This window comes from Canis lupus, chromosome 30, assembly GCF_003254725.2.
Source record: "Canis lupus dingo isolate Sandy chromosome 30, ASM325472v2, whole genome shotgun sequence".
NCBI classification, from domain to species: domain Eukaryota; kingdom Metazoa; phylum Chordata; class Mammalia; order Carnivora; family Canidae; genus Canis; species Canis lupus.
In genome coordinates this window covers 11,792,614-11,811,017 of record NC_064272.1, presented here as the reverse complement: position 1 = coordinate 11,811,017, position 18,404 = coordinate 11,792,614, and the positions used below count along the sequence as shown (strand labels likewise).

Below are 18,404 nucleotides of genomic sequence, written 5' to 3'. Positions count from 1 at the left end.
TATTTTAAGATATAATTTTTAAAATAGTTTATCTTCTAAGATTTTTTTTCTGTCTCTCCCATCTATCCTCTCTTTCTAGGACTCCAATTATATGTATACTAGGCCACTTGATGATATCCCAGGAATTCTAATACTGTTCTCTCTCTTTCAGTCTTTCCCCTGCTCTGTGTTTTATTTTGGATAATTTCTATTGCTATGTCTTCAAGTTTACTAATCTTTTCTTCTGCAATGTTTAAGTTGCTATTCATCCCATTCAATGTACTTTCTTTCCAGATGTATTTTCAATTCTAGAAGTTCAATTTCAAACTTTTTTTTTTACAGTTGTTTAAACTGTCTACAGGCTAGATGACACACAGAAGACCTTCCTACCCTGCTCCTGTCTCACCCCCCAGAAAGATTCCATTCTCCTCTGTGATGTCCTCAGCCATCTGTCAGACAGACAGAAAGCCTCTCCAGCAGCCCAGAAACCCAGTTGAAACAAACCCACCAAAACATTCATTATTCACAATTCAAATGCACAGTACTTCCTAGAGCTGTTACACAGCAGGCACTTGATAGATACTTGTTGGAGAGTCAATAATGAAGAACAACTCAATACTCAAAAAAAAAAAAAAAAAAAAAAAAAAAATCCAGGGCAGCCCAGGAGGCTCAGCAGTTTAGTGCCACCTTCAGCCCAGGGCATGATCCTGGGGACCAGGGATTGAGTCCTGCATTGGGCTTCCTGCATGGATCCTGTTTCTCCCTCTGCCTGTCTCTCTGCCTCTCTGAGTCTCTCATGAATAAATAAAATATTTTTTTAAAAATCCAAATAAAGGGATCCCTGGGTGGCGCAGCGGTTTGGCGCCTGCCTTTGGCCCAGGGCGCGATCCTGGAGACCCAGGATCAAATCCCACGTCAGGCTCCCGGTGCATGGAGCCTGCTTCTCCCTCTGCCTATGTCTCTGCCTCTCTCTCTCTCTCTGTATGACTATCATAAATAAAAAAAAATAATAATAAATAAATAAAAAATAATAAAAATAAAAAAATAAAAATCCAAATAAAAAATGGGTAGAGGGCTTGAATAGACATTTTTCCAAAGAAGATAAATGGACAATAGACACATAAAAAGATGCATAACATGACTAATCATCAGGGAAATGCAGATCAGAACCACAATGAGATATCATCTCACATCTCTCAGAATGGCTACAATCAAAAAGACTAGAAAGAACAAGTGTTGATGAGGATATGGAGAAAAAGGAATGTTCATGCATTGTTGGTGGGAATGCAAACTGGTGTAGCCACTGTGGAAAACAGTATAGAGTTTCCTCAAAGAATTAAAAATAGAAATACCATATGATCCAGTAATTCTACTACTGGGTATTTACCCAAAAAATAGAAAACACTAATTTGAAGGGATACACACACCCCTATGTTTACTGCAGTATTATTTACAATAGCCAAGATATAGAAGCAGCCCAAGTACCCATAAATAAATCAATGGATAAAGAAGATGTAACATATATATATATATATACACACACACACGTGTTTATACATACACATATAAACACACATATGCATATATATACACACATCTTTTTTTTAAAGATTTATTTATTTATGATAGACATAGAGAGAGAGAGAGAGAGAGAGAGAGAGAGAGAGAGGCAGAGACACAGGAGGAGGGAGAAGCAGGCCCACGCCGGGAGCCTGATGTGGGACTCGATCCCGGGACTCCAGGATCGCGCCCTGGGCCAAAGGCAGACGCTAAACCGCTGAGCCACCCAGGGGTTCCCAACACATGTCTTTCTATATATGTATATACCTACCATGAGATATTACTCCACCATAAAAAAGAATGAGATCTTGCCATTTGTGACAACATGGATGGACCTAAAGTGAAATAAGTCAGAGAAAGACAAATACCATATGCTCTCACTTTTAAATGGAATATAAAAAAAATGAGCAAACAAACAAACAAAGCAGGAATAGACACATAAATGCAGAGAACAAATTGATAGTTGCCAAAGGAGAGGGGATGGGAGGGATGGGCAAAATGAGTAAGGGGAGTGGGAGGTATAGGCTTCCTGTTATGGAATGAATAAGTCATAGAGATGAAAGTTACAGCATAGGGAATATAGTCAGTGGTATTATAATAGTCTTGTATGGTGAAAGATGAGAGCTACACTTGTGGTGAACATAGCATAACATATGGAGTTGTCAAATCACTATGTTGTACACCTGAAACTAACATTGTGTGTCAACTATACTTCAAATTTTAAAAATGGAAACATTTAAAAAAATAATGAAGATAGAAGAAATCATGCTGTAAGGAAAGGAGCTGGATAGCTCTGAACATCTTTCAGGCACTCTTGAAATCTTCCCACATGGGTGACCCTACTGAACTCTTAAGGTTGGGTCTGAAAGTGTTAATATAGTACTCATGTCATTTAGCCACCTCTGGAGAAAATGTTTAAAATGAAGGAGTTATATTAAGAGGAAAGGCCAAGAGACTGAAAATCCAACTTTCTAATCATTGGCTGAGCTATTGAGTGATTGTATTATCTTGTTATCAGCTATGGAAGAGAACAGATCTAGAAATTATCCTGCTTCCAAGAGAATTATTGAAGAAATCCAAGTACTGACGAGGAGTATTTGGAGGCCCTCCTGTTCCTCTCTTACTCAATTCCATCTCAAGTCCGTGGTGCAAGCCAGGGTCATAAACTAGCTGTTACTTGGGGGTTTAGAGCAGATTATCTTGCAGAATCATACAGATTTTTAGAGCAAAATGGACCTTCAAGATCTTCCTACTAACCACAACTACACTGATTGTAGACAATCCAAATCATGAAGCCACAGGCAGTCACCTGATGGGTATGGCATAAGGACCCTGTGCTCTCCTGTCTCTGCACTCTGCTGCCTCTGCACTCAGGCTTTCAGTGAACTTAACAGCCTATGACGCCTCCCACTTCATGGAGAGGACATCCAGTTTCTCTCTCTAACCCTGACTTTAAGACACTCCTGTCTTCCCAAAATCCTAAAGGTCATTTTCTTTTTTTTTTTTTTTCTAAAGGTCATTTTCATTTAGATGACTCACTGATGTCCCAGAACCACCATGTTCTATGTAAGAACCTCCTGTATCTTAGATGCTACACTCTCCCGATTCCCCTCTGTTACCCCCTAGGTAAAGCACTCCTTATACTTGCTTCTCTCTTCCTGTATCTGCCCCCCAAACCCCACTATTGGCACTTTCCTTCATTTGGCCTTGTGTCAGAGCTAAGCATGTGTTAGAGCTAGGAGCAGAGCTTGTGTTAGAGCTAGGGCCTTAAGGCCATCTCACCAGAGGGGAAGTTCCTTGAAGGAAGATCTTGTGAGGGAGAAAAAGAGATGTGGAGTAGGGTACAGAGGGACACATTTAAAGACCTATTTCTTCAACATCACAATCTTGGATAGGGTTGACCCTGAATACCAAGCCATCTGAGTTACTGCAGGCAGTTTAAATGTCAGGTTTAGGGCAGCCTGGGTGGCTCAGCGGTTTACGCACATGCCTTTGGTCCAGGGTATGATCCTCGAGTCCTGGGATCAAGTCGCATGTTGGGCTCCCTGCACGGAGCCTGCTGTGTCTCTGCCTCTCTCTCTGTGTCTATCATGAATAAATAAATAAAATCTTTAAAAATAAATAAATAAATAAATAAATAAATAAATAAATAAATAAATAAATTTTTAAGATGGCAGGTTTAAAGGGGAGGTGACAAGTGTTTTGCAGGGATGCCATTATTTTTTAATGTCTTATGTATCCAATCATAGTTAATTTTTTTGAAATGCTCGCCATTTCTCCTGGCATTCTGATGCTTTTTAAATTTTGCTGGCAAGAATTTTAAGGTCTTTTTCTCTCGCACTTTGGCCCACATGCAGTTTCTTACTGCAGTGAGACACTGAATGTGTGAAGAGTGTGGAGAGAGGGGAGAGAGATGATAAATGTCCCTCCAGGCTGCAGTGCTGGGCATGGCCAGTACAATGGCCACATACCAGATAACCTCTTCTTTCAGGAAAGAGTTCTAAAAATACCAAATTGAAAGATCAACCAAACACCATCTGACCACAGAGAGTGGGACTATGGTAAATACTAAGGGCTTATACTTCTCTGTCCTGGCATTAGGGATTTCTATCTTCTCTCCCATCCTCTGCTTCTACATCCTGTTTGTACTTTCTCTATCTCTCTGACTCTCCCTCTCTCTCTCTTCTCTGTCTCTCCCTCAAACCCCTTCCTTCCTTTCTCTACCTCTCCTACTTACACTTTGTAGTGCTCTGCCTGAGATGTGATGGAGAGAAGTCTGGGAAGACAGCCTCCAGAACATCTGTGGGGCCCACCATGGTCCTTGCAGAGTGGAGCTGATGACTGAGGCAAACAGTGCTGAGCGCATGTGCATTAGAGAGCAGGTAGGTGAGCAGTCATGGCCTGGTGATGGGGATGGACAAGGCTGTGGAGAACCCAGAGAAGCCCCATGAGAGTGTCCTCTAGACAATGAGCATCAACAATCCTCTACAATTAGTCTTATAGGCTGCGGATTCAAATCTTTATTTTCTGTTTGCTTAACTTCGTAGGAGATTTTTGCCCTGGGTTCTGGTTAGAAAAGCCTGACCTCTAGTATTCCTTATTGATTTATGATTGGCTAATTATTTTCCATGGCTAAATTGTACAGTGGACGAAGTCTAAAAAAGTTGGTGTTGGCCTCCCAGTCCTGACCCTCCCCCTAAATGCTCTAATCTGACTAAAGTCTACCCTTGTTTGGAAAATAAGTTATAAGGAAGTAATCTTTGGTCTCTGTTATTAAGCATTTCCGGGTTTTTCTCTCTTGGGTTTTTTTACTTTTTTTTTTTTTAAGATTTTATTTATTTATTCATTCACGAAAGACACACAGAGAGAGGGAGAGAGGCAGAGAGGCAGAGACACAGGCAGAGGGAAAAGCAGGCTCCATGCAGGGAGCCTGACATGGGACTCGATCCTGGGAATCCCCGGGACTCGATCCTGGGTCCTGGGACTCGATCCTGGGACTCGATCCTGGGACTCGATCCTGGGACTCCAGAATCACACCCCGGGCCAAAGGCAGGCACTTAACCCTTGAGCCACCCAGGGATCCCCTGGGGTTTTTAACTTTTAAGGCAGGTTTAAAAATACTAGGAATCAGAGGCTCTTTGGGCAAAATGACCTCATGACATGGGGGAAGGTAGAATATTTAACTTCCATAAACCTCAATTTCCACTTCTGCAAAATGGAAGTGGTGATAAGCATATCTGCCTACAAGACCGAGACTGATTAAATTAGAACCAAAGTGAAAGGAGGGGAAAAGACATTTGTATAAACAGTAAAGTGCTCCAAGAAGTGTAAATCACTTAGCATACTGCCTGGTGCAAATTAAGTGTTCACTTGGTGGTGGCTATCGTGTCCTACACCAGTAACATAGCAGGAATTACTGGAGCATCTTAGAGCAGGACGTAGAAGGCGGCAGGAGAATAGAGAGAAAGAAATGGAGCAATATGGTGATTGCTGGGGAGTCATGCAAAGAGCAGAGCTTCTATTTACTTTAGTCTATGCAATTTTGACTATTACCAAAAAAAAAAGGCTTTCAGAAACTTGACTTTGTTTCTAAACAAGAAAAATGTACACTTTTCAAAGCACAATTTCATTTTTTTACTGACACGAGTCTCAAGGAGACTTCACTCATTAGTTTACAGATTTCCTGTAACTAAAATATCCTCCCATTTATTTGATATAAGAATTGAAACAAAATATTAAGTCTGATTTTTAACAAATTTGAAGTAGCAAGTTCTTTTCTGAAACCTTATTTCTTTTTACCAAGAGCCAGTTGTTCCCTTAAGGGGAATGAACAATATGTCTGCAACATCGACTATCTTATGGAGACAGATGTCCTTATAAGAGAAAGGCAGAGGGAGGCTGGAGACACAGTAGAGACGAAGCAATATGAGTACTGAGGCAGAGATGGAATTAGGCAAGCCACAATCCAAGGAATATCTGGAGTCACCAAAAGCTGAAAGAGGCAAGGAAGGATTCTCCCCCAGGGTCTTTGGAGAGTGCAATTCTGAGAACACTTTGGTTTTGGACTTCTGGCCCCCAGAACTGTGTGAAAACAAAATTCTGTTTTAAACCACTTGTTTATGGCCATTTGTTACAGTAGCCTTAGGAAGTGAAAACAAGTGCCCAAAGGACAAGAGTAGGCTGGCACCCAAGTCTCTGGACTCCCTCAGTCATATGTTTATTTCTCTACCACCGTTTCATACCCTCTAAATTCTGATCTTAACAGAGATGTGAAAAAAATTCACACTCTTTACTGCTGAAAAGATAACTTCTTAGATGGAAGCAATGAAGAATATTGCAGGTGCTGCTGCTTCTATGAGTTGATGCTTAGTCCATCCAACAACTAAGCTTTTGGGCTTTTGGGCAACAACAAAATCTTAGTTGTATGGAAAGTGATATATCCAACTAAGATTGGTATTAAACATTAGGGAATCATTCTAAGATCTGGAGGAGAGAACTGATAAAATATAGCCAAAAAGATAAGCCAGTTGATTCCAACAAAATACAGAAAATAGGTAACTCACAAAGTCTATATGCAATCAACAGAATTTACTGAGCATACAGTATGTGCCAGGCAGTTGGGACGCCTGGCTGGCTCAGTTGGTAGAGCATGTGACTCTTGATCTTGGGGTCATGAGTTCAAGCCCCATGTTGGGTGTAGAGCTTATTTAAAGAGTAATAATAATGATAGTAGTAGTAATAAAAATGTGTCCACAAATCCTTTAAAAAAGAAAAAAGTTTCTGGATCTGGTAAACAGAGTTCTTACTTGAGGTACCACAGTGGAGAATACACCACATAGCTCTTGTTTTCTCCTCCAGATCCACTTTCCATCTCTCTCATCCTGCTCTGACTAGTGTGAGCTACATCACCAGGCTGCCTCAGTCTCTGGGTTCCAATTGGGCTCAGCCATTGGGAACCACTGACAGGAGATTGGATACCTTTCTGTCTATTTCATCAACTACCCCAGTGCTTGTTCAGTGGACTCATAAACAAAATGGCCAGGATGGCAGAGACGAAGTTATGTATAGGCTCTACAATAGGGACTTCTCATCAAGGTGAATCTGGCCTCTCCTACTGGTGATTGCTGAATCTACCAAGAACAGAGACCAATGTTGAGTCCATAGTATGGCATCGATCTTCAGGGGCACTAGCCAGTTACCTGATAACAGGTTGATTATGTTGTCCCACCATGGAAGAGGAAGCAATTCCTCAATGAACTTAATGCTTATTCTGGATATGGTGTCCCTTTATAGTTTGATGTTCCATAGTAAAAGTTAAGGGAAGACTATAGCAATACCATTCTGTCAGGACCACTAATGGTTCATATACCTAAGAGTAAAGGCTTGAGATATCAGATAAAGAACCGGTTGATCACCAATTAAGAAAAAAAATCTTAGTAGATAAGCATATTTTTCCTTGGTTTATTCTGCATATATTTATACTTCTTAGTTTCTTTCTTCTTCTTCTCTTTTCCCTTCCTGTGCTTGTCCATTTAGGATGAGTTGATGACAGTTAACCTTATATTTTGTTTTTAGATTTCAGGATATCAAGGTGGGGGGGGATGGTGGATCGTGACTGAGAAAGAAAAAGGATGACCATCAGAAAAACAAGAAAAATGACTGATAAGACTTTGGGTCTCCCCTTTTAAGGGGAGATGGTAAGGCATCTTTGTAAGAGAGATAGTTACAGCACATTAGGTGTAAGCATTATATTGTCACTATCATTGTTTGGAAGCTAAATGTGAGTAAAATGGTATGTATGGATACTGAGTACCTAAAATAACGAACTGCACTAGATTGTCTACTGGCAACTCAGCATTCCACTTCTGTGATCCCCCGAGATTTAGGAATTCTGGAAAATGTTTCTTAGAATCCCTCGACAACTGTTTTTTCCATGTTAGATTCCACAAATGAGAGGTACTTGTGTGACATTTGGAGAACAGAAGAGAGATAGCTAGCTTCTTCAAGACTATTCAGACTTTAGTACAACATCCATTCATGATCAAAACCCTCTGCAAAGTAGGTCTAGAGGAAACATACGTCAACATAATAAAGGCCTTATATGAAAAACCCACAGGTAACATCATACTCCATGGTGAAAAATTGAGAGCTTTCCCCCTAAGGTCGGAACAAGATTCTCTCCACTTTTATTCAACATAATATTGGAAGTCCTAGCCATAGCAATCAGACAACATAAGAAATAAAAGGCATCCAAATTGGTAATGAAGAAGTAAAACTCTATTTGTAGATGACTCTGTGTCTATAGAAAACCATAAAGCCTCCACCAAAAACATACCAGAATGCATAAATGTATTCAGTAAGGTCACTGGATACAAAAATCAATGCACAGAAATTGGTTGCATTCCTATACACTAATAATGAAGCAGCAAAAAAGTCAAATTCAGGAAACAATCCCACTTATAATTATGGTCAAAACAACAAAATATCTAGGAATAAACTTAAAGAGGTGAAAGACCTATACTCTAAAAAACTATAATACATTGATGAAAGAAATTCAAGACAAGGCAAAGAAATGGAAAGACATTCAATGCCCATGGGATGGAAGAACAAATATTGTTAAAATGTCTATATTACCCAAAGGAATCTACAGATTTAATGCAATCCCTATCAAAATACCAACAGCCTTTTTCACAGATCTAGAATAAATAATCCTAAAGATTGGATGGAACCACATGACCTCGAATAGCCAAAGCAATCTTGAATAAAGAAAAACAGGGCAGCCCAGATGGCTCAGCAGTTTAGCGCCACCTTTGGCCCAGGGCCTGATCCTGGAGACCTGAGATCAAGTCCCACATCAGGCTCCCTGCATGGAGCCTGCTTCTCCCTCTGCCTGTGTCTCTGTCTTTCTCTGTGTGTGTCTCTCATAAATAAATAAATAAAATCTTTAAAAAGAAAAACAAAACTGGAGGTATCACAATTTCCAGACTTCAGGTTATCCAAAGTGGTAGCAATTAAAACAGTATGGTACCAGCATAAAAAATAGAGCAAGAGAATATAATAGAAAACCAGAAATAAAACACAATTATAGGGATCCCTGGGTGGCGCAGCGGTTTGGCGCCTGCCTTTGGCCCAGGGTGCGATCCTGGAGACCCGGGATCGAATCCCACGTCGGGCTCCCGGTGCATGGAGCCTGCTTCTCCCTCTGCCTGTGTCTCTGCCTCATTCTCTCTCTCTCTCTGTGACTATCATAAATAAATAAAAAATTAAAAAAAAAAAACACAATTATATAGTCAATTTAATATTTGACAAAGGAGGAAAGAATATACAATGTGAAAAAGAGTCTCTTCAACAAATAGTGTTGGGAAAACTGGGGGGCTACCTGCAAAAAAAAGAAAGAAAGAAAGAAAGAAAGAAAGAAAGAAAGAAAGAAAGAAAGAAAGAAAGAAAGAAAGAAAGAAAGAAAGAAACTGGGCCATACAAAAAAAATAAACTCAAAATGGATTAAACATCTAAATGTGAGACCTGAAATCATAAAAACTCTTGAAGACAGCACAGGCAGTAATTTCTCTGACATTGGCTGTAGAAACACTTTTCTAGATAATGTCTCCTGAGGCAAGAGAAACAAAAGCAAAAATAAACTATTGGGACTATACATTAATTTATGCGTCACCCTTGCACAGGAGCCATGCTAATCTCTGCATTGTTCCAATTTTAATATATGTGCTGCCAAAGTAAGCCCACTATTGGGGCCATATCAAAATAAAGTTTCTAAACAGTGAAGGAAACAAAAAAACTAAAAAGCACCCTCCCGAATGGGAGAAGATATGTGTAAATGACATATCCAAAAAAGGATTAGTATCCAAAATATATAAAGCAAGGAAAAGAGAGACCAAGAAACAGACTTAACTATAGAGAACTGAAGATTACTAGGTGGGTGGGGGTGGGTGAGATAGGTGATGGGGATTAAAGAGTACACTTACCATAATGAAAAAAAAAAAAAAAACCTATTCAAACTTTCCCTAACACTCTTCTCAAAGCTCTTCTAGTGTTTTCCCAGTTCCAAACCCTCTTTCATATTTAGGTTTTTATATTATGGCAGTGCCCCACTTCTAGGTAATAAAATCTGTATTAATTATCTATCACAGTATAACAAATTACCTGAAATTTTAGCAGCTTTAGATGATGAACACTGATTATCTCACAGTTTCTTAACTCAGGCATTTGGAAGTGACTTAACTGAGTGGTTTGGGTTCAGAGTCTCTCATGAAATTGTTAAAATGTCAGCCAGAGTACAGGCATCTGAAGGTTTGACTGAGGCTGGAGGATCTGCTTTCAAGATGGCTCACTCACAAAGCTATTGGTCAAAGATTTCATTTTCTTGTTTTTAAGATTTTATGCATTTATTCATGAGAGAGAGGCAGAGACAAGGCAGAGAGAGAAGCAGGAGCCCAATGTGGGACTCGATCCTGGGACTCCAGGATCACTCCCTGGGCTGAAGGCAGATGCTTAACCACTGAGCCACCCAGGCATCCCCAAAGATCTCATTTTCTTGATGATTGTTAGCAGGAGTCCTCAGTTCCTCAACTCATGGATCTCTCCATGGTGTTGCTTGGGCATTCTCAAGACAAAGAAGCTGGCTTCCTCTGGAGCTAGTGATCTGTAAGTGCCAAAGGGAGGCTGCCCCCAAGGTGGGCCACTTTGGCATGAACATTATTTTGAATTAAAAACAATCAAAACCCAGTAGATTCAGGAAAAGCTCTTTATGTCCTCTTCAAATGCCTGCTTGTACAAGGAAGAGGGCTATTAACAGATTCTTCTCTACCTAAGTAACTTATCTACATCATAGGGCAACCTTTGTTTTCCAAACATCTCCTCTCACCTTCCTACTAATGGTCCTGTCTCCCTTGTATTCTCAGACCTTACCCCTCCCTTAGCTCATATAAGCCTCATGTTGCCTCACTGTCTGCAATTTCCATGTGTGTGTAGTTCTCATACAAGCACTATTTTTTTATAAATTTATTTTTTATTGCTGTTCAATTTGCCAACATATAGAATAACACCCAGTGCTCATCCCGTCAAGTGCCCACCTCAGTGCCTGTCACCCAGTCACCCCCACCCCCCGCCCACCTCCCCTTCCACCACCCCTAGTTCGTTTCCCAGAGTTAGGAGTCTTTCATGTTCTGTCTCCCTTTCTGATATTTCCCACTCATTTTTTCTCCTTTTCCCTTAAGTTCGGCATCAATATGGTGACCTCCTGGGAGCGGGGGACCACCAGGTTGCCTAAGGAGGGGTGAACCGGCCCAGGTCAGAAATGGAGCAAGTCAAGACTCCCGTGCTGATCGTATAAACACTATTAAATTTGATTTTCTCCTATTAATCTGTCTTATGTCAATTTAATTCTTAGTTCAGGTAGAAGGACCTTATAGGGCAAATTATTCCTCTCTGACAGATCCAATAGAGAGAGCAAAGGGGAAGCCACAATGTACTTATGACTTCATCTCAGAAATGACACACCATCCCTTCTACTTTATTCATTTGAAGATGTCACTAAGTCTAGCCCTCACTCCAGGGAGAGAAAGGAAGCTCTATGATCGGGAAGGTAGGAGCATCAAAAGACTTGTGAACATATTTTAAAACTACAAGTTCTCTTGAAGCATTTGATCTAAAGAGATTTAGGGAGGAAAGGAATTCTTAGCCATTTTGATGATACAGTAAGAAAGTCATCCAGACTCAGGATGAGGCCAGTCAACCAAAGGGTAGTCATGACGCAAGTATTTTGACTCTGAAATTTAGGAGAAATTGGGGAAACAGTTAAGTCAGTTTTTTGCAATTTTTACATGTATCTCTCCCTTCTAATTTAAAATTACATTTGAAAATTGCATACTCTGTCATCATATCAGATTCTCAATATCAGCAATGACATTAGGGCAACACAGATACATCTATTTTCATAGTATTTGAACTACCATGACTCCAAAAAGTATTCTACCCTTGATATTAGAGCTTCCTCTCAAACCTCCCATCCATTTCCTTCATCCAACATGTCCATCCCCTCTACCTGTGAGTTGAAGAGCCTCTAAGCTTATTGCTCTCTGATCACACACCTATGGGTGTGATGTGAGGAAAGAGCTCCTCCTTCACCCCCAGATTAGTCCCCAAGCCCCAAACTCAACAACCAGAACCAGAAGCTGAAATTCTCTTCCATCTCTCCTCTGAACTAAGACTTTGTCAGTAAGGACACCTGGGTGGCTCAGTGGTTGAGCATCTGCCTTTGGTTCAGGCCCTGGCCCAGGGGTCCTGGGATCGAGCCAGTCCCGCATCAGGCTCCCCACAGGGTGCTGCTTCTCCCTCTGCCTAGGTCTCTGCCTTTCTCTCTGTGTCTTTCATGAATAAATAAAATGTTTTTTAAAAAAGACTTTGCCAGTAATTACCCATTTGTACGTCGTCTTTCTAAAATACAGATATGATTATGTTCCTCTTCTGCTTAAAAATGGAGACTTAAATAGTCCCCAATACCTATAACAAAGTCTATAAATGGCCTTCAGGAAATTTGTGAATTCCTGACATTTTTGTCATAGATCCATCATTTGAAGAACAAGCCTATGGCTTCAAATGGATCCCCCAAACAGTAAGTTACCACAAAATGTTAAGAACCACTAGCCTCCATGAAAAAAGACCTGACTTGACAAGGGGCAAGTGAATCATCACAATTTGGCTCCACCCCTCCTCTCCTTTCCATATCTTATGTCACAGCTATGACTTGTCTTTCCCTATGCTCTTTGTATATTCATGCTTCCTTGCCTTTGTTTCTGCCTTTCTCTCTGCCTAGGCTATCTTTTCCTCTTTTCTGCCAGGAAAATTACTATGCATGCCTTGTAACCCAGCTCAAATGTCATATCCTGGGGGAATGAATGATCTAAGCTGTAATGCATTTTGTATATACTTCTAACATAATTGTAATTGTTTCTTCACTCTTCTGATTAACCCTGGACTGAAATGATCATCTCAGAGTAAGAATGAGTCTTATTCAAATTTATATCGCCAAAGCCTAACATAGATCATACTAGGGCCTACTGTTTGTTGGGTGGGTGAATGGGTGTTAGCTTTGTAGTGTACTTTTAGATTTTACTGACTAGTAAAATTTAAAAAATAATTTTGGAGATCAACATAGGATTGCCAGTTAATTTTCCAAGTAAAGACTGTAGAAAAAAAATATCACTTACCTTATCACGTTATAAAAGAAAAGTCACTTTAAAACCTCAAAAGTTTGAAGGATATAATCTCAGCCTAGAAGACAGTCCTTTGAATTAAATACATTTAGCCTTTTGAAGAGCTTATTTTTCTCTCATCCCATGATGAAAAATTCCTGTTTATCATTTCTAGAATAATGTTTGGAAATCACTGATTTAGACCTTTACTTCTGAGAGATGGCTCCTGCATTCTTCTTCAGGAATGAGTTTCAGGCCTCATGACAAGAATAGTCCTTCAGGATCTCTCCATGGATTTATTTCTACAGGAACAGAGAAAAATACCTGGAAATAAGAGACCAACTAATGCATGTGTACTAGGGGCATATCTCAGTTAAAAATTCAAGAATGCAAGAAGTGCAACTTTATCTCTTTTTCTTAAATTTATTTTCTATTCAAATATGTTCCACTGGGTAACAAATATAATCTTAATTCAGGGTCCCTCTCCTTTTCTTTCCCTGAGGGTTGCATCTTTGATCCAGGGGACTGATTTAGTGCACAAAAGATCCTAAGCACTGATGAGATTATGATGTCTCATGTGTAATTGAAAAAAATTAAGTATTTATAGCTCGTTATTTCCCAACAAAGTTCTGGGGTCTTCTTCTCTCTCTCCTGAAATTATCACTTCAGTGCTTTATATTCTTTTAAAAAACTCTCTTACGTTTTTGGGTAGATGATTTGTTTTTCTGGTGTCCTTGGTAAATTCTTGGCCTACCAGTGAGGCCATCTGGTTCTGCTCATTGCCCTTAACATTCAATTGGATATATTTTATTTTATCGTGGGTCCATGCAGATCACCAGAATCATCCTCACCCTGCCTACCCAAGACTGCCTCAGATCTGAAGGCTCTTTATGCCCCCCATGAGCCGTTCAGGGTCAGAATTTATCTCCTCAGTGTAAAACTTTGATCCCCTTTAAAATGCAACACTTGTTATTATTAGCCATCATACTTCGCACAAAGGAGCCGAGGAGCAGAGGGAATAGGAGGATGGAAAATAGGCAGAAAACAGGAGAACACTATATCACATTATTTTCTGTTGGCTCAAATTCTATTTATTTTTTGTTTAGCTTTCTTTTCTGCACTAGACCATAGGTCTATGAGAACACACATCTACCTCATTCATTATTATTGCCCCAGAACCTAGAACAGTGCCTGGCACAAAGTAGGCCCTCCATAAATATTGTTGATGTAATGAATGAGAATAATGAGATAGGAACAACACAAAGAGGTTGAAGAGAGAGTGAGGGGGCTGGAAGTGCTAAAAATAAACTTCAATTCTTTTACAATTCTGGTGGAAGTTTATATCAGTTTTCTCTTGAAAAGTTTTGTTCCACTGAAGTAAGAAATGGCTCTTCCTTCTATCATTTTGTGGGGGGTGGGGGGGAGAGGAAAGCGAGAATCTTAAGCAAGCTCCTCATAGGAGGAGGGGCTCCATCTTAGGACCCTGAGATCCTGTCCTGCGCTGAAATCGAGTCCCATGTTTAACCAAATAAGCCATCTAGGCCCCCCCTCTTGTGTTTTCTGATTGTTGCCTCTGGGCTAGTTGTTTCTCCTAGCTGGAAAACTAAACTATTTGGGCCAGGAGTATCAGTATATACCATTGCAGCTCTCCAGGATGCAAAGCACTTTAAGTGCTAAAAGATGATAGTTTACTAAATGAATGAATGAATGAATGAATGAATGAAACTTGAGTCCTGAATAGCCAGAGAATCTCTGGGCAATAGGTTCCCTGTTGGGGGTTAAATCCAAAGTGGGTCTTGAAAGCAGCACCTCCTAGTAGAAGTACATGGGTGCTACTTCCTCCTTAGATGCCCCCAAATATGGGCCTCTTGGTTACTCCTCCCAGAGCTCCATCTTTTCATCCTCAAAATCTTAATGTTACTCCCCTAGATGAGGCCCAATAGACTCTGACAGGTCCCTTCTAGTAACCCTGAGTACTGGCAAGGTAAATAATGAAGGGCTTCACTCCAACCAAGTGGTTCTAGAAAACAGCAGCACCTTCTCAGACTTGACTGTGCAAGTGAATCACCGGGGGAGGATCTTGTTAAAATGAAGATTCTGATCTAGTAGTTCTGGGCTGTGAACAAGATTCTAATTTTGAAGCACCTCCAGGAGCTACCAAGGCTGTTGGTCCAATCTGTACCACACCTCTGTGGTGGCCAGCAGTTATAACAGTAGCTCCCAGAGGCACCAGATGTGACCAGGAAGCCATGGCATTGGCTGTTTATGCAAACACTCTGAAGCTCATAAATTACAGTTGTCCCCTTCAAGTCAACACACTGGGGGCGCCTGGATGGCTCAGTTGGCTAAGCTTCTGCCTTGGGCTCAGGTCATGATCCTGGGGTCCTGGGACCAAGCTCCGCATCCAGCTCCCTGCTCAACAGGGAGCTTGTTTCTCTCTCTCATGCTTTCATCCCCTGCTCTCTCTCAAATAAATAAATAAAATTTTAAAAATAGTACTGTATGTTAACTATACTGTAATTAAAAAAAAAACTTAAAAGTAATGCTTAACAAAAAAGTCAACACTCTGATACCAAAAAATAGTTTGCTGGAATGTTACCTAAACCATTTTTGGAATCGCTATTGAAGCTTGTTACACCTTAAAAACTCAGTGCAACTGGGTGGCTCAGTGGTTGAGTGTCTGCCTTTGACTCAGGACATGATCCTGGGGTCTAGGATCAAGTCCCACATCAGGCTCCTTGTGGGGAGCCTGCTTCTCCCTCTTCCTGTGTGTGTCTCTGCCTCTCTCTTTGTGTCTCCCATGAATAAATAATAAAATCTTAAAAAAAAAAAACTCAGTGGTGACATCTTTTGAAGATGGATTTAAAAGCAGTAAAAAAAAAAACATTTCAAAGTAAAATATTGAGACTATAAATATTGAGATGGATTAACTTATATGGCTTATAAATTAGCCCTGAAGGTAATCCCCAAACAAGAGTTCCAAAAATATCTGGGGCAGCTAATTGGAGTAAGTGGAATGTCTACTTGGAAATACACCATTTAGATGCCTAAGTACCACTGCCTTCCTTTATAAGGTGTTGATTTAATTATATCCTTTTTAAGGGGTTGATTTCATTATTAGTTTAAGTAAACCTAGATAGGGCTTAGTAAGTGGCAGGCACTGTTACTTTACAAATATTCATTTCATTTTCATAATAAGCCTGCTTTATTCCCATTTTACAAATGAGAAAACTGAGGCACAGAGACATTAGGTGGCTTACCCAACATCACCCCACTAATTAATGCAAAAGTCAGTATTCAAATCTAGGGAGTCTGCTTCCAGGTGGCACCAGCTTAATTATTAAACTATGCTAACCTTACTTAAGGTTAGGACTAGCCCAAAAAAAGAGTGTTAGCTACTAGAGTCCATCAGAAAGAAAAGGAAAAAATTAAGTGACTTATAGTGGAGACTGAAAGCCAAAAACAAACAAAGCAACGACAACAACAAAAAAAATCCAACCCAAACAGAAACAGCTGGAGCTGGAATGTGTGAACAGAGGTTTTACACCTCCTGCCTCTTTTCCCAGTTCTGATACATAGAAGAGACCTCAAGGTGGTAGGGATAGCAAGTTCTCAGGCTGACCTTTCGCTATTTTATTCTCTCATGCTCTGAGCTGTCCTGTTTTGTGGCTTTAAACCCATCACATTTAGGGAACTGGGAGCAGGGAGACCTAGGAAATTACAGCCCACAGTAGTATCTTGCTTTTTACATGCTATTCAGTGAGACTTTGCCAATGGATTGTGGGTAAAGAGGGCACAGCCCCACCAAAATGTCCATCTCTTCCAGGAATGCTTCCTGACTTGCTTTGCCACCCCCACGATCCCTGAGAGGAGCTAGAGAGGCTCATTCCTCACTCAACCCTCTCTCATTCCTTCCCTGACAGTGACACAAGCCGCCAGCAGCCACCCAAGAGTCAAATCTAAACCTCACTTCCAATTTGCCTGATGCTGAATGACAGATCCGAATTTGTTGAGCTTGGATTTTTTTTTTTTAAGTGCACAAAAAATAACTAACAAATAAAACGTGCTTTAAATCTGAGGTGGATTAGGGAAAGAAAAAAAAAAATCCTGCAGGAGGAAAACACCCTCTCACCTAGGAGGTTGTAGAAGTGGGGGCCACAAGCCTATCATTAACACCCCTCACAGTGGCTCTCTAACCCTTAATAAATGTTTGCCATCTGTTCCTATAACCCCTACACTCAAAAGTATTGACGTTTTAGCAGGGCGAGGCTTTTCTGAGGACCTGGTGAGCCGATCACTGACAGTGAGCAAATGAGCTAAGAGAAAGTACCACACAGGAACACGTCCTAAAACAAACACGCCGCGGGGAAGGTGCAGGTGGGGGGCTTCACTTGTGTCCACTTTGGCCGCACTGTATAATTTCGGCCCTAACCTACAATGAAGGGGGCAGTCGGGGCACAGCCGCAGGGATGCCATGTGGCTCCCCGAATCTAAAAAGGCGCCCTTGCCGTGCCATTGTTCCCACAATGCCGTGACTCGGATTCGAACCGAGGTTGCTGCGGCCACAACGCAGAGTACTAACCACTATACGATCACGGCGAGCTACCGGGACGCCACGAGGCTCGCGCTCCCGAGTGTGGGCCTTCTGGTCTCCCGGGCCGCCGCCTTAGCCTTCCCGTGCCGCCCCGGGCCAGCCACGCCTAGCCTGGCCCTCGCGCCGACCCCGAAGCCAAGCGGGGACGCCATGGACTCCCCCTCGGGTCTCTGTCGGTCGTGCGCACGGGTCGTAAAAAGAAGGACCTGAAAACGCTTTGCAAACCGAAGGATTCCTACGAGGCTGGGACTCAGCCGTGGCCGGGACGGAGGTGATGACCCGGGGTCGCCCGGACGGGGGGGGGTCCCTCTTGCACCCACCTTGCCCCGGCGCTCACGCAGTCTGAGCGGACTCTGGCTGGGAACGGGGCCGTCTCCAGAATTCTACCACAAGAAAGAAAAATCGGTTCCGCCCCACCCCCGCAACGTCCTTAAGGCTCGGGGGCGAGGGGGCAGAGAGAGCCGCGGCGCAGCCTCCAAACTGGCGGAGCGGCGGGATCTGGGCCGCGCAGCGCGTCTGCGCGCACGCGAGAGGCAAACTTGGAGAGCGGCGGGAGCCGAGGA

The 18,404-nt window shown here is 41.5% G+C and overlaps 1 long non-coding RNA gene and 2 other non-coding genes across 19 annotated transcripts in view; all 3 read right to left on the bottom strand.

Annotated features, from left to right (window-relative positions):
• The window catches only part of LOC112675999 (uncharacterized), a 142,843-nt gene extending 124,443 nt beyond the window's left edge, over positions 1-18,400 (bottom strand). For 5 of the 17 annotated variants that reach the window (XR_007407221.1, XR_007407222.1, XR_007407226.1 and 2 more), the window contains exons 1-4: positions 18,162-18,399; positions 13,263-13,549; positions 4,277-4,462; positions 1,811-3,624 (exon numbers count right to left, since the gene is read on the bottom strand). This is a non-coding gene — a long non-coding RNA (uncharacterized LOC112675999). Of the gene's footprint in view, positions 1-1,810; positions 3,625-4,276; positions 4,463-13,262; positions 13,550-18,161 lie in introns of all 17 variants that reach the window. The other 12 variants (XR_007407228.1, XR_007407227.1, XR_007407229.1 and 9 more) reach the window with 9 other exon arrangements.
• LOC112676236 (U6 spliceosomal RNA) lies at positions 9,675-9,778 on the bottom strand. Its single transcript, XR_003146404.1, has one exon. It is a non-coding gene; the product is annotated as a U6 spliceosomal RNA (small nuclear RNA).
• Positions 17,775-17,846, bottom strand: TRNAH-GUG (transfer RNA histidin (anticodon GUG)). Its single transcript has one exon. It is a non-coding gene; the product is annotated as a tRNA-His (tRNA).
• Positions 18,401-18,404: the final 4 nt, after the last annotated feature.